Consider the following 15,000-nt stretch of genomic DNA (forward strand, 5'->3'; position numbering starts at 1 on the left):
GAGTGTATGTCAACCGAGTTTTTAAAGTTTCAAGCCAAATCTCCGATGCGACCTGGCGACAACAAAGCTGTTTATTCACTTCGTGATGAAATAAAGCAGAAGGAAAATAATGAACACTTTCCCCGCTCTTTATCGGGCTTGTTTGATAGTTGGACGAGTTGTGCGTCAATCGTATCTCCATGGGATCCAAAGTTCAAATCCATGTAGTCCCTCATGTTAATGGGTTTGCCTTCTTCTTCTTCTTCTTCGTCTTCTTCGTCAGAGTTTTGAAGCCTTCTCTTCTATAGAAACACCCGGCCATGAGGGTTTTTTGTTGTTTCTCCCTCTCTCTCTCTCTCTCTCTCTCTCTCTCTCTCTGTGATTCTCTCTCTGTCTCTCTCTGATTCTCTCTCTGTCTCTCTCTCTCTGTTTCTCTGTCTCTCTGTCTCTGTCTCTCTCTCTCTCTCTCTCTCTCTCTCCCCCTCTCTCTCTCTTTCTCTGTCTTTCGCATTATAATCTGATGACGTAAAATAGTAATGATTGCTGTTATCCCCTTGTCAAAAGACATATATTAGGCAATGACAATAAAGCAAATCAAGTTTCAATTTGTTTCTCTCTCTCTGTGTGTGTCTCTCTCTCTCTCTCTCTGTCTGTCTCTGTCTCTCCGTGCCTCTTCGTTTGATTGCCTGTTTCTATTCATTTCTCTGACCCCCTCCACCGCCCACCCCACCCCCACCCCACCCCCTCCAACCCCCTTGCCCCCCGCCTTAGCCAAACAATTTCGCCCACACTTCGAATGGACAGACGAGACAAACACGAACACACCACGACGTCAAACAGAATTAATACACATACGGCTGTAGTCGAGGAGGTGGACAAAGAAACAGGAACAAAGGCACAGCCGGGGTCTTTAATAACAAAGCACCAAAGTATCGACAGCGGGACGATGTCTATGATCTTCACAACAAACCTCTTCATATGAGTATGCTTGTTTGGCCGACTGTGACTGTGACAGCGAGGTTCTCTTTCACAGAATATCAACCCGTCTGTCTGGGGCCATCCTTCGCTACCCTTAATCCCCCACTCCCCTACCCCTACCCCTACCCCCTTGCCTGTCGAACACTCCTTTGTCCTCTTCCCCAACTCACACACACACACACACACACACACACACACACACACACACACACACACACACACACACACACACACACACACACACACACACACACACACACACACACACACACACACACACACACACACACACACACACACACACACCATTTTTTGCTTCATTTTCTTTGCTGTCTCTTCATTGTGTATCACATAGGTGAAAGTGTTCATACGAATGTGTTTTTTTGGTTTTTGTTGTTGTTGTTTTTTTCACCTCGTGGTATTGAAAGACCCTCCAAATTCCCTTTGGTGACTTGGGTTGTTGGCTGCTTTAATCAAGAAAGAAACACATTGCATGCTTGTGTGTGTGTGTGTGTGTGTGTGTGTGTGTGTGTGTGTGTGTGTGTGTGTGTGTGTGTGTGTGTGTGTGTGTGTGTGTGTGTGTGTGTGTGTGTGGGTGTGTGTGTGTGTGTGTGTGTGTGTGTGTCTGTATAATTTTGGAACTGATGATACCTGGCTCTGCAGTATGTAAATAATAATAATAATAATGGTATTTATATAGCGCTGGATCTTGTGCACAGACAAATCAAAGCGCTTTCGCACCAGTCATTCACACGCACGCATAACTCTAATACTGCAGAAACTAAAGACAAGGAAGGGCAGGCAAGGGAGGCTATTTTGGGAAGATGTAGGTTTTAAGGGCAGACTTGAAAGAGCTGAGTGTGGAGACTTGACGAAGCGAAAAAGGAAGTTCATTCCAATCGCAAGGTCCAGAAACAGAGAAAGAACTGCGGCCAATAGTCGAGTGTTTGAATCTGGGTATGCGTAAACAGAGTGGATCCGAGGCCGATCGTAGTGAGCGTATATCAGGAATGAGTGACTGAACGATTCCACCAACTAACATGGCTGAAAAATTGGTCCAAGCTACCAAACAATCAGCCCGAATCCCTCTTTGTTTTCTTCTTTTTTCCTTTGTTTTGTTTTGTTTTTGTTTTTCATGTTTTCGGTAAAAGGTCAGCTTCAGCAGAAACAGATCGCATGACACTTGTTCAGTAAGGTAAACAAAATAGTAAAAAGTTTCACAATAACCCATTTCTCATTCTCCTTTACACATTGTTGCTTGTTATTCAGTCCTTCAAAGAAGCTCTCTTCATCATGCGCGGTATCCATAGACACTGGAACCCCTGGAAAAAATAAAGTTGAAAAAAGCAGAGACAGCTCAAGTGTTTCCAACGAGACCACAAAAAAACTCCCCGAGATGCAGAACAAAAGGCCAGCTTTGAACTCGGACATCCCATTGTTTGCACGCAGCACGGTGAGCCGAGGAGCTTCTCTCGCTTGTATAGAAAGAACCCCATCAGTTAGGAGAATGAAGAAGGAAGAAAGACGGTAAGTAGAATAGGAGCAAGATAAACGAGAAAGATGTCAGTGAAATCCAGTTATATCGACGTTCTTCTTACCACAAAAGAAAAGTATTCGCCATGGTCTGGCGCGAAGATGTCCTCGAAAATCTGCTCAAACGAAGACTGAACACTGTTCGATGTAACAAAATCCCATGGTGGGCGGGGGGCTGTGGAGAACCTTCAAGCCAAAGCGATTAGACTTAACTTTGGATTACCTCAGAGATCCGTCCTTGGTTCGACCATCTTTTCTTCTTTGTTTTCTTCTCTTTTTTTTTTCAGAGCGGTTCAACTCATTATCAGCTGACAGAATCTGATCTCAGTGCCAACCGGTGCAAAGGATTTACAGCTTCAATTATATGAATTATTTCTCGACCTCAGCTTGCATCTTACTGCTTTATTCTTAAGAATCATAATTTGAAAGAAAGATAAATATATATATGGAGAGAAAAAAAAGTAAAGACAGTGTTGAACTGCGAGTACAATAGAGGCCTTGTATCGAAAACAACAGCATATGTTCACCAAGCAAATCGCTGTCAGTTTTCATGCGAATACATGGCAAGTGATTATCAGAAATATCGTTGATACAATGAAATGCAGTTCAAATAATCGTCAGCAATTCTTTTTTTACTTTCTACACCCACGCCACTTAAAATCTTTCAGAAGTTGTGTGTGTGTGTGTGTGTGTGTGTGTGTGTGTGTGTGTGTGTGTGTGTGTGTGTGTGTGTGATTGTCTGTCTGTCTGTCTGCGTATGTGTGTCTGTGAGTTTGTTTGTTTGTTTGTGTGTGTGTGTGTGTGTGTGTGTGTGTGTGTGTGTGTGTGTGTGATTGTCTGTCTGTCTGTCTGCGTATGTGTGTCTGTGAGTTTGTTTGTTTGTTTGTGTGTGTGTGTGTGTGTGTGTGTGTGTGTGTGTGATTGTCTGTCTGCGTGAGTGTCCGTCTGTATAACTGTGTAATTGTGTGTGTGTGTGTGTGTGTGTGTGTGTGTGTGTGTGTGTGTGTGTGTGTGTGTGTGACAGAAAGACAGGCAGGGAGGCAGGCAGACAAACATACAATTCCCAACCATCACTACACACGCGCACACTTTTCTACATCGACAAGACCAAATTGCAGTCCTCAACCTACCCCTCCAAAAAAAACAACAGCAAAAAAAAAAAAACCCAACAGAACAATAATACCCCAACACACACACACACACACACACACACACACACACACACACACACACACACACACACACACACACACACACACACACACACACACACACACACACCAGTTCCCCTACCCTCTTCTTTCCTCACCCCCCACATCCCCTCCCACCCCCACACACACACCCTATCCCCAAACCCCCTTAAAAAAAATCCTTCCCAGAAGAAACGGAAAAAGAAGAACTCATCACGCTGACGTGAATATATCTCCACCCTCATCCACCGTGCACCTAACGACGTGGATACACCACCTGAAACCTCAGCGGCTTGAAGGTTTCAGTGCCGGGCAAGGGCGGTCCGATTGACGGTAATGGGAGTTGCAGGGGCATGATACAAGTGCGCAGATTGATTGGCTCTCAGTTTGGTCACGTGGGGATGGGGAGGGGAAGATGGTGGTGGGTGGAGGATAACGACTGGCCAACAAGGAAGGTCCAGACATGGCGGAGAACCATTGAGGATCCTAACAAGGAAGTTCAGGGAGAGAGGTACGGGGTGTGATTGATGATGATGATGATGGTGGTGGTAACTGCCTTGACGCTGTTGCTGCTGTGTTATTGTACCGGAGTGTTGAAGTGTTGTCGTTGTTGTTTTATTGACTGCGCGCGCGCGCGTGTGTGTATGTGTGTGTGTGTGTGTGTGTGTGTGTGTGTGTGTGTGTGTGTGTGTGTGTGTGTGTGTCTGTGTGTGTGTGTCTGTGTCTGTGTGTGTCTATGTCTGTGTCTGTGTGTGTGTGTGTGTGTAATTTTATAATGTCTCATTTATCTTAAACTCAGCATCTGTTCCGAAAAGAATATGATTCCTGTTGTATTTTAAGGTTTTGAAATGCGGATGTTTCGTACAAAATCGTTTTTGTTGTTTGTTGTTGTTTTTGTTTTGATATCGATATCCGCGTTCTATATATGACCCATAAAAATCATGTATCAAATATGTATGAATATTGCTTAATTTGCAGTTACCATCATTAACTATTTTCCTTTGAACCGAAATAAAAATGAACTATAAATACGCCTGTCTGAATTCTTTTGATTTATTTTGCCTTTTGAAAATCGTTCCAGTATAGTACTAAGTACGTTTGTGACTTCACTTTCAAACAATATTTTGGCAGGATTTCATTTCAAATATCATACATCACAAATAACTGATTTTTGTCACCCGACGGATTGTTTCCAAGCACATGTTATTGTAGCAGCAGCAGCAGCAGCAGTAGTAGAAGTAGTAGTCGTAGTAGTAGTGATATCCACAGCGGCAGCAGTATTTGCTCCTCCACTTATCATCGTCGTAACCATGGCTTTGTTTGATCAACGTGAGAGCCGCATGTAACTGATTCAGCAGTTAACGCAAACTGATCGTTCTCTTACTGTTCAATCCAGCCTGTATCCCCTCCTTCCCTCTTGTTTGTGCCACTGCACTGAAAGAAATGGAGCAGGGAAAGTGGTGCTATGGAGATGGGTGCTATGGAAAGGGTGCTATAGAGAGGGGTACTAAGGAAAGGGTGCTATAGAGAGGGGTACTAGGGAAAAGGGTGCTATGGAAAGGGGTGCTATGAAGAGGGGTACTAGGGAAAGGGTGCTATAGAGAGGGGTACTAGGGAAAGGGTGCTATAGAGAGGGGTACTAGGGAAAGGGTGCTATAGAGAGGGGTACTAGGGAAAGGGTGCTATGAAGAGGGGTACTAGGGAAAGGGTGCTATAGAGAGGGGTACTAAGGAAAGGGTGCTATAGAGAGGGGTACTAGGGAAAGGGTGCTATGAAGAGGGGTGCTATGGAAAGGGATGCTATGGAGAGGGGTGCTAGGGAAAGTGGTGCTATGGAAATGGGTGCTATGGAAAGTGGTGCTATGGAGAGGGGTGCTATGGAAAGGGATGCTATGGAGAGGGGTACTAGGGAAAGGGTGCTATGAAGAGGGGTACTAGGGAAAGGGTGCTATGAAGAGGGGTACTAGGGAAAGGGTGCTATGGAGAGGGGTACTAGGGAAAGGGTGCTATGAAGAGGGGTACTAGGGAAAGGGTGCTATGGAGAGGGGTACTAAGGAAAGGGTGCTATGAAGAGGGGTATTAGGGAAAGGGTGCTATGAAGAGGGGTACTATGGAAAGGGTGCTATAGAGAGGGGTACTAGGGAAAGGGGTACTGTGGGGAGGGGTGCTGTAGAGAGGGATGCTATGGAGAGGGGTGCTATGAAGAGGGGTACTAGGGAAAAGGGTGCTATGGAAAGGGTGCTATGAAGAGGGTACTAGGGAAAGGGTGCTATGAAGAGGGTACTAGGGAAAGGGTGCTATGGAGAGGGTACTATGGAAGGGGTGCTATGAAGAGGGTACTAGGGAAAAGGGTGCTATGGAAAGGGGTGCTATGAAGAGGGTACTAGGGAAAAGGGTGCTATGGAAAGGGTGCTATGAAGAGGGTACTAGGGAAAGGGTGCTATGGAAAGGGGTGCTATGAAGAGGGTACTAGGGAAAGGGGTGCTATGGAAAGGGGTGCTGTGGAGAGGGGTGCTATGGAAAGGGGTGCTATTGAGAGGGGTACTAGGGAAAGGGTGCTATAGAGAGGGGTACTGTGGGGAGGGGTGCTGTGGGGAGGGGTGCTATGGAAAGGGGTGCTATGGAGAGGGGTGCTATGGAAAGAGGTGCTATGGAAAGGGTTGCTATGGAAAGGGGTAATGTTTGGAGGAGTGCTATGGAGAGGGGTGCTGTAGAGAGGGGTGCTGGGGAAAGGGATACTATGGAGAGGGGTGCTGTAGAGAGGGGTGCTGGGGAAAGGGATACTATGGAGAGGGGTGCTGTAGAGAGGGGTGCTGGGGAAAGGGATACTATGGAGAGGGTGCCATAAAAACGGGTGCTATGGAGAGGGGTGCTATAGAAATGGGTGCTGGGGATAGGGGAACCAGGGAAAGGCTGCTATGGAGAGACTGCGACAAAGATATGCAGAGGCTGTACCATGATCTCATGTACAAGACTGTGAGTGTTGACAACAAATGTTTCTCAGTGAAATGGGCCCAAAACCAGACATGACTTTAAACCTTAAAAAGAGAATTGCAAATCTAAGTTTCACCAGTTTCAGAATGTTCATAATTGTTGAACCAAATTCTGTTGAAGCGTGGGATTTAATATAAGAACACACACACACACACACACACACACACACACACACACACACACACACACACACACACACACACACACACACAGAGAGAGAGAGAGAGAGAGAGGGGATAGAGAGAGAGGGGGGGAGAGCGAGAGCAGATTCAGCAAGAAAACCAGTTATATTGTGTCATTTTCCTGATTTGCAGTTTAGGTGGTGCACAGTGGCAAATATTGTTGATTCCAGATGTTGGTTTTGTATGTCCGTCTGTATGTATTAAATGTTAAACTCGAATAAAATATTTATTTAAAAAAACAAAAACAAAAAACAGTTATATTCATACCGTCATTGTGGTGTGGGCTTAGAAGTGTCTCTCCTTCAATTTCCAGTCTTGCTATACCCAAAGTGACCAAAAAACTATATCAAACAAACAGAAAACATGATTATGTTTCAGTGTCAGAGACAATGCACCTATGATTGTCCATCCATCGAAATGGACAGGTATGTGTCGAGTAAGCTAAACTTTCGCAGAGTTTGCTCATGTGATTCCCATCAGCAATAATCAGTTCCACCTCCGAGTCTTTCTTCTTCTTTTTCAGCCAGGCACAACAAAGAAATGGGAGTGGAAAGGTTGTGTGTACTGCCATGGCTTTATCTGGGTGTTAAAAAATGATAACACATTTCAGATAGCTCATTTTCTTTGTCAGCGCATCATTACGTTTCACAGTATCTGTAAACTTTCACTCCATGGGTCAAGATCATCCAGTCTCATACGAAATATGAGAAGTTGTTGGTCTTGAACAGTACGATTGAGAGTTCATCCAGTTTCATACAAAAATAAGAGAAGTTGTTAGTCCTGAACTATGATACAGAGTCCAAGATTAATTTTCTATTTTGCATATCACGCGCATCTGATTAATGTTCCAAGCGAAAAGACGTTAAATAGTTTAATCAAAGAGCGAGTGAATTCTTTACTTCGTGCAGGCTGAAAAGACAGGGGCAAAGATAATGGTTGTTTCTTTTAGACGTGGACAATATCGTACCTGGTTTTCAGTCACCTGGTTTCTTACCTTTCCTCTCCGGTAACGTCATTCTGACAAAGTCTTTATATCAAGCTGCAGACAGACTTTCTAACGTGCTTTCTTTTTGCTTTCTGCAAAGACATGTCTGACTTGATTTTTTGTGACCTCTCTCTGAAACAATGTTCAACGCGAATAAGAAGATGACTTTACAAAATAAAATAAATCGCGTATTGATTCATTGCAGTATTTGCAGAAATATATTTTAACGACAACAATAACAATAATAATAATAATAATAGTAATGATAATAACTCACGTATAGATCTGACCATTCCACGAGTGTTCTGACGTAATCGTTTTGAAAGAAGACACAGCGATACATTCTTTCAAGTTTAAGAATTCATCACCGAAATAATCTGAATTCTTTAAGGAAACGTAAGAAAGGATCATTAGAATCACAGAAGCACTTGCGATTTTCAAATAATAGGAGAAAAAAACAGCAACAGAACATTTTTTTTTAAATCATTCAATTTTCAACAAGCGATTACTTTTTGGATAATTTTCTCAAAAACGTAACATCAATGTAAATTGCGTGTGCTACTGGAAAGAAGAGACATGCTGCAGAAAATGAACAGCGACCAGACAGAATAATCAAAAGGTTGGAAAAGAGACAGCACAAAAATGATAATGATAATAAAGGTAAGCGGAATGCAGACAGTTTCAGCTGAACTAGAAGAAATTCTAGATCAGAAAAACTGATGGAGTTATTTATTGTTCGCCCCAGACCCAGATGTATTGCTGAGGATGATCAATATACTCCTGCTCGAACTGTCCGTTTCTGCTGATAACATCTGAGGTCAGCAAATAAAAATGGTTCAAAAGTTCCTTGGACGTTATTTCTTTTCAATCGCGTTCTGAGAACAAAATAGTCATGGTACCGAAATAAGACGTGCTTCATTCCTATCCGCTTACCACGGAGGCAATACACGCTTTGCCCAACTTTGGAGAACTTCTAGCTCCTCAGCTCTGTGAAGAGTTATTTGGGCGCCGCACAAAAGAAGCTTGGGGGTGAGCAACATAAAATACTAGACCCTCCACCGTGTTGGCATTCTTTGCTCACGGCATTTCTCCTCAAGAGTCACAGTCAGGAAGCTAAGTCTTCTGTGGGTCATCCTGACATGACGCTGCACTAGGACATTGGTTGAACACATTGCACCGCCAAGGTTTGTGGTCCACAGAGGGTTCTCCAACGGAGACCTTTTCTTCTGCACGCAGAACGGGGAACGCCACACAAGGACACCGGTGGAAAACATTGTATCGCTATGGTTTGCGGTCTACAGAAGAGAATGCCAACGGAGACCTTTTTTTCTGCATGCAGAAGGGGAAAGCTACGCCACGTCAGTTATTCAGTAAGAGGTAGACTAAAAGAATCTTGGTGAAAGACGACTTACATGAGATGAAAGAGGCAACGTATCGAACCACAGGCTCTTTTTCAGGCAAAAAAGTTATTGTGATCAATGTGCCTTCCTTTGTGAACCGCTTTACTATGCATGTCGACAATACGCACTTTTTTTCTTCTTTGTTTTTAATGGATTCCACCTTCTAGAGGAAAGTTTCTTTACTCAGTATCGACATGGAAGAACTGAAAGTTCGGTTCTGAGTAACGAAACTTTTTGTATTTGTATCCAGAATCAGGTAATCTTTACAAACGATGCCATCTGATGCTCGGCATAATGTATTGTGTTGTACTATGTTTTTGCATTGCGTTGCGTTGCGTTGCGTTTTGCCGTGTCGTGTCGTGTTGTAATGTGTTGTAATGCACTGCAATGTATTGTATAAGCTCTTTTTTCACAACAGATTAGGTTTCTCTGCGTGAAATTGGGGCTGCTGTTCCCAGGGGGGGAGCGCGTCGCTTCAAAGAGAGCGCCGCACTTTTTTTTCTGTCTGCAAGTGTGTTTGGTTTCCTATCAATGTGATTTTAATCCACAGAATTTTGCTAGGGACAACCCCTTTGTTGCCGTGGGTTCTTTTACGTAGGATAAGTGCATGTGGCCCAAGGGACCTCGGTTTATCGTCTCATCCGAATGACTACCGTTAACATCATCACTCGAGGTCAAGTGAAGGGGAAGAAAATACTGGCAATGTAACCAGTGCGCTCAGAATCTGTCGCGTTACCTCTAAGCCAACACTGCACATAGAAGGGGGAAGTAATGCAGATAGGAATGTATGCAAGATTTTCATGCCTTGATGACCTCCGTGAGAATGGCATAGAGAGGGGCGGTGAGGCTGGCGGCATCCACGTGACCTTGAAGAAATCCAGCACAGCATCAAGTTACCATGTGAGGTGCGCCTGGGCGGTGAACCTAAAAAGTGATTGTCTCTCTTTCTTCAGTCCAGTGCCGTTCTGGTTGGGATCCCAGATTGGACAAGACACGGATGTCGTGGCATTCTCTCTGATTAAAGAACCCCAGACCTCATTGACAGGGCCAGCTAGTCACAGTGCCCATACATCACGGGTATAAAAAGAACAACAACAACAAAAAAAGATATTCAGGTCCGTTGGATGAATTTTTAATTGTATTAGGCGGGTGTGTGTGCACGCACGCACGCACGCGTGTGTGTATGTGCATGTGGTGTGTGTGTGTGTGTGTGTGTGTGTGTGTGTGTGTGTGTGTGTATTTGTGTGTTTGTATGTGTAAGTGTGTTTGTATGTGTAAGTGTGTGTATGTGTGAGCGTGTGTTTGTATGCGTGTGTATGTGTAAGCGTGTGCGTCTGTGTGTGCATGTGTGTATTTATGCGCGTGCACGTGCGCGTGCGCGCGTATATCAATGGCTAGGGGACGGGTAGGAAGAAGTAGCAGAAACTAGAGTTGGAGACGATTAGGATCAAAACACGATCTTTCAATATGAAAAAGCTTTTAGTACTGAAGCCGTTCGATTGATTGTTTCAGACAATGTTTCGTTCTATCCCCCACCCCCTCCATTAAAACACTTCTCACAAACTGTGTTGTTTACCATCATCTTTTTTTCTTTTTTTTTTTTTTTTTTTAGTGCTTATATCGTTCATTGACAATATCATCGTTGTTGCCGTAGTCGTCGTCGTCGCCGTCGCCATCATCATCATCATCATCATCTTCGCCACATCAACAACATTAGCATCATCATAGACCAGATGGACACACACAAACGCGCGCGCGCGCGCACTCACGCACGCATTCACACGCGCGCTCAAACACACACACCCGAACTCCCCGGAACGAATAACCGAAACATTTAGATAGAGAACATGATGATTTGAAATGTTTGAAGCAGTACCGATTCCATTTAGCCAACACTACAGATTTTATGCTCATTAGAGTGACAATAAAACTGGTTCTAGTTAAAAGGCCTGTCAGTGTGTCTACTGCCAATAAAGGCTTCTGCGTTAGAAGGACACAGATGGACATACATACAGACAGAGAGGCAGATGGACAGACAGACAGAATTTGAGACATAGGGATAGACAAATAAGAGAAAGAGAATTGGGGTGACAGAGAGATGAAAATAATACAGATTAAGGGACAGGGAGAGTGAATGAGAGAGTGAGAGAGAGAGAGACAGAGTGGAGAGAGAGAGAGAGTGGAGAGAGAGAGAGCCTCGGAGAGAGGATGGAGAGAAAGAGAGAGAGAGAGGCTGGAGAGAGAGAGAGAGAGACGGGAGGATACGAGGAAGAGATTAGATAATTTTTTATGTAGGATTTTCCAACATTCCCTTCGATTATATCTTCTCAAATCCAGAACAAATTAAAGGCATTTCGTATGCAAAACACACACACACACACACACACACACACACACACACACACACACATCCAAAGGACCAAACAAACAAAAATGTTGTCTTCTTCAAGTGGGTAAAAATGAAAACTGTTCAACAACCAGCAACAAAAACAATAACAAAAATAGGAACGTTACAAAACTGAACTGAATCAGGCGAATACTTCACCCATTTCTACGCATTACTCTCTGATCTGGTAAAGACGAAGCATGCATCTTTTAAGATTTACCACTTTGCCGCCCCTTACCCTCCACCCTCCCCCGCTACCTCCCCCCCCCTCCCCTCCTGCTGCTCCTACTAGCCCACGCGCATGTCTCTTTTTGCACTGTATTATTTTGCGAGGCAGATTCTAGAGTTTATTGCACTACCCATGGAAACCCCCTCCACAGACTTAAAGGTCATTTTCGTGAGAGGTTTTCCAGGAGTAACCATTGATACAAACGGAAAGAGCATGGTTTGATTGTATTCCACTACTGTCTTGTATTGTCGTCAACACAAACTTCTGTGCGTGAAACCAAACAATTCGGTTCTCGTTTCTTAATCAATTTCAATCGATGATGATGATGATGATATGGATACTTATATAGCGCCTATCCTTGGTCGGAGACCAAGCTCAAAGCGCTTTAATCGATCCATTATATACCAGTGTTAACCAGAAATATATATTCTACAGTTACAGTATAAATCAAGACCACGTGAGAAATGAAGTGTATTAATAAAAACATCGATATTTTATTTTGCTGTTACCCCCTTTTTTTCTTTTTCTTTTTGTTGTTGTTGTTGTTGTTGTTGTTGTTTTTGTTTTGTTTTGTTTGTTTGTTTTTTGTTTTGTTTTTTGTTTTCGTTTTTATTTTAAGGGTAGTAATTCAATGTTCATGGGCGCATACTCTTGTGCCTTCCATGACTGGTGGTGGACTAAAAATTTCTGTTCGGCATACGTTAAAACTATAGACCGGAACTATTTTTAATCACTTATTATTATTGTCATTGTTGTCATTCATTTATATATTTGATTAGTTAATCATTGATTAGTTTATGTTATAAACTCTCCTTGACTTACGGGTTTATTTATTATTGTAACCTACTTGTTTATATTTGAAAGTCGTTTTACATGTGTTTAGTAATTTCTTATAACGAGTGTGAAATGGAGACTGATGGCGGGCGCATGGATATTTGATGCAGCTGAGATTGTGTGCTTCTGAGTGTGTGCAAATCAGCTGAATGGCTTATGTATGTCTGTATTTGTACTATATAGGATTTAACTGTGTGCCACCACACCAAGCATCTCCTTTTAAGGACAATAAATTGTCTTGTGATCTTAAGATCTTGTGATCTTTTCATACCCCAAGAGAACATCAGCAGAGGAATATCGCGTCTATCCATATAAGGCCTGACGTCTACAGCCTCGCGCAAAAATTGACCAGTGAGGCTCTGCGAGGGATGAAAAGTGAGACAAACGTCCTGAAATCGCCTGCTCAGAAAACTGCAAGAGACGCATATGCTGAGTCTTCTTAAAGATTTTCTCTGTCGTTCAGAAATAGAATCAAACCTTTCTCTGATTTTGCTGGACCATGTTACGTAGTCCATGCTGACGTGAAGTTGACTACTGTAGTTAATCGGAGATTGAAGATGACGTGGAAGTGAATTCGTCCTGTTTGCGTTTGGGAAAAATGGCCATTCGCGGTTGGCATATATGCAGTATGTAATGCTGACTCTTTTGTATGTTGCTGATACATAGTTGCTGGAGTTTGTTTTTTGTTGTTTTTTTTCGTTTTTTTTCTTTTCTTCTTCCAAAGTATAATACATCTTCGCTGATCTGTTGGTATGGCCATTTCATTCAATTGATTCCTGAACACAATGGCAAATGTGTTTCCATATTTTGAATAGTTTACATGGAGTATGTAACATTGTGGGTACTTCACGGGTGCTTCCTGAAACAAATACGTCTTGTCTTGTCCTATCTTTGACACCTGATGGTACGTGTTTCTCTCACAGACTAACTCTCTCATTGCCGTTATTTTCCGAAACTGAAGCAATATTGTTGTTTTCTTTGCTCCGCATAAAGAAGACAAGGAGGGGGGTGGGGGGTAGGCGAGAAAAGATAGAGAAACTGGGATACCAAGAGAGAGAGGGAGGGAGAGAGGGGGAGGGAGGAGGAGAGAGAGCGAGAGAGAGAGAGAGGCAAAAGAGAAAGAAGATAGAGCAACTGGGATATCAAGAGAGAGAGGGACGGGGGGAGAGAGAGAGAGAGGCAAAAGAGAAAGAGAGTGGGAGAGACACACACAGAGAGAGAAAGAGATAGGGGAAAGAGAGAAAGTTGAAAAAAGAGACAGAGTGAGAGGCACAAGAGATAGTGGGAAAGAGAAACCGAGAATGAACACAGAGAGAGAGAGAGAGAGAGAGAGAGAGAGAGAGAGAGAGAGAGAGAGAGATGAATAAAACAGATTTTATTTTTGGGGGATAATAGAGTAAGCAAAAAAAAAAAAAAAAAAAAAAAAAAAAGGTTTTCATGCAGCCCGACAGACAGACAGAATGATGATGCACAGATGACGATTTCGTATGATGTTCGTGAAATATAAAAATATTAATTAAGAGAATTCTACCCCCTCTGCTCCCTAACTGCTGTCTTTGAAGATTTTAAGCAACCCCCACCCTACCCTCGTGTCCTCGTCCGCCTGTCTGTCTCTCTATCTCTCTGTCTGTCTTTCTATTTGTCTGTCTGTCTGCCTTTCTGTCTATCTGCCTCTCTCTATCTATCTGTCTATCTATCTAGTTCTCTCTAGCTCTCAAAATTAATACTTAGGCAAAAAAAAAAAAAAAAAAAAAAAAAAAAGCAACAACAACAAAAAAGACACGTATTTCAGGCAGAAGAAAATGGGGGGAAAAAAAGAAATTTGTGTCTGCAGATATTTTCCTTCACACTCTACGTTAATTCTTTCAGCTTAATAGCAGTTTCATTGTTGTATTTTGTCCTCTTTTTTTGTTTATGTTGGGTGTTGTTTTTTTTATCAGTTTTTGTTTGTTTGTTTGCTTGTTCTTTGTGCTTTTCGCAGGTTTAAAAAAATGTATTTATGAAGCAGTTTGTCATCGTACTGTTCGACAATCGCACATTCTTTTTTTTTTTTTTTTTTTTTTTTTTGCTGCCCCATCATCTGCACCGTTTCAGTGGCATTACTCCCACGCCGCTCATTTAGATTCCTCCATACACGGCCACACCCGGGTTCGTCCGTCACAATTCCAGCGTCGGCAGTGCGCAGGGAACCATCGAGGTTAGGTCGCCAGGAGGCCACACAACCGCACATTCTTCCACTTGATTTCTGTCCTTAATCAATGGACAGTCTACAGTCAAAGGAAGATTCATCCAGAGCCGCCATTTCCAAAGC

General features: G+C 43.0%; 1 protein-coding gene across 1 annotated transcript in view; it reads right to left on the minus strand.

Annotated features, from left to right (window-relative positions):
* LOC143294070 (uncharacterized) overlaps positions 1–15,000 on the minus strand; it is a 32,654-nt gene that overhangs the window by 10,039 nt on the left and 7,615 nt on the right. The window lies entirely within an intron of this gene.

This window comes from Babylonia areolata, chromosome 19 (genome assembly GCF_041734735.1).
Source record: "Babylonia areolata isolate BAREFJ2019XMU chromosome 19, ASM4173473v1, whole genome shotgun sequence".
Lineage (NCBI taxonomy): Eukaryota > Metazoa > Mollusca > Gastropoda > Neogastropoda > Buccinidae > Babylonia > Babylonia areolata.